We start from the raw sequence: 1,425 nt of genomic DNA, 5'->3' as shown, positions 1-1,425 counted from the left end.
TAATGGTGTAGCTGAGTGTATGAACCGAACGTTAACAGAAAGAGCCAGAAGCATTCGTATACAGTCAAGTTTACCGAAGCAGTTATGGGCGGAAGTAGTCAACACATCAGCTTACTTGATCAACCGAGGACCATTGACTCCATTAGACTACAAAATACCAGAGGAGGTATGGACTGGAAAAGATATGGCTCACTTGAAGGTTTTTGGTTGTGTAGCATATGTGCATATTAGTGATCAAGGCAGGAATAAGCTTGATCCTAAATCTAAGAAATGTACTTTTATTGGCTATGGCGGGGATGAGTTTGGATACCGCATATGAGATGATGAAAATAAAAAGGTGATCCTAACTAGAGATGTGATTTTTAATGAACGAGTCCTGTACAAGGATAGACACAAAACTGAAGCTAGTGACTCAGTACAAAGTGGGCCGATGTTTGTAGATGAAGATTATATCCCCGATGGTACGGTGAAAGACTCACCTACAAGAGAACCTCAACAAGAATAATCTGTTGGACAGGTCCATACACCACAGTCCAATATGCCACAACCTTCTAGTCCAGCACCAATATTGAGAAGGACTACTCGCCCAAATGTACCAAACAAAAAATATGTGAATTATCTGTTATTGACAGATGAAGGAGAACCTGAATGCTATAATGAAGCATGTCAGATAAGTGATGCTAGCAAGTGGGAGCTTGCAATGAAAGATGAGATGAAATCTTTGATTTCTAACCAGACATGGGAATTAACTGAGTTACCCATGGGTAAAAAGGCACTTCACAACAAATGGGTATATTGAGTAAAAAAGGAGCATGATGGTTCTAAGAGATACAAAGCTCGATTAATAGTTAAAGGATTCCAATAGAAAGAAGGAGTTAACTACAATGAGATTTTCGAACCAGTTGTGAAACTTAATACCATTAGAACAGTGTTAAGTATTGTTGCCATTGAAAATCTTCATCTTGAGCAATTAGATGTGAAGACTACATTTCTTCATGGAGATCTGGATGAGGAGATATACATGCATCAACCAGAAGGTTTTTTAGAAAATGGAAAAGAAAATATGGTGTGCAAACTTAAAAGTTTGTATGGTCTAAAACAAGCCCCGAGACAGTGGTACAAAAAGTTTGATAACTTTATGCACAAGGAAGATTTCCAGAAGTGCAATGCTGACCACTTTTGCTACATCAAGAGATATCAATCAAGTTATATCATTCTACTACTTTATGTCGATGATATGTTAGTAGCAGGTTCAAATATGGATGATATAAGAAGGTTAAAAGAGCAATTGTCAAAGGAATTTGACATGAAGGACTTGGGTCCAGCAAAGAAAATTCTTGGGATGCAAATTACAAGGGATAAGCATAAAGGTACATTGCAATTATCTCAATCAGAATACATCAAACGTGTTTTTACAGAGATTTA

The sequence above is a fragment of the Chenopodium album genome, chromosome 11, assembly GCF_948465745.1.
Source record: "Chenopodium album chromosome 11, dcCheAlbu1.1, whole genome shotgun sequence".
NCBI lineage: Eukaryota > Viridiplantae > Streptophyta > Magnoliopsida > Caryophyllales > Amaranthaceae > Chenopodium > Chenopodium album.
This window is presented reverse-complemented; position numbering follows the sequence as displayed.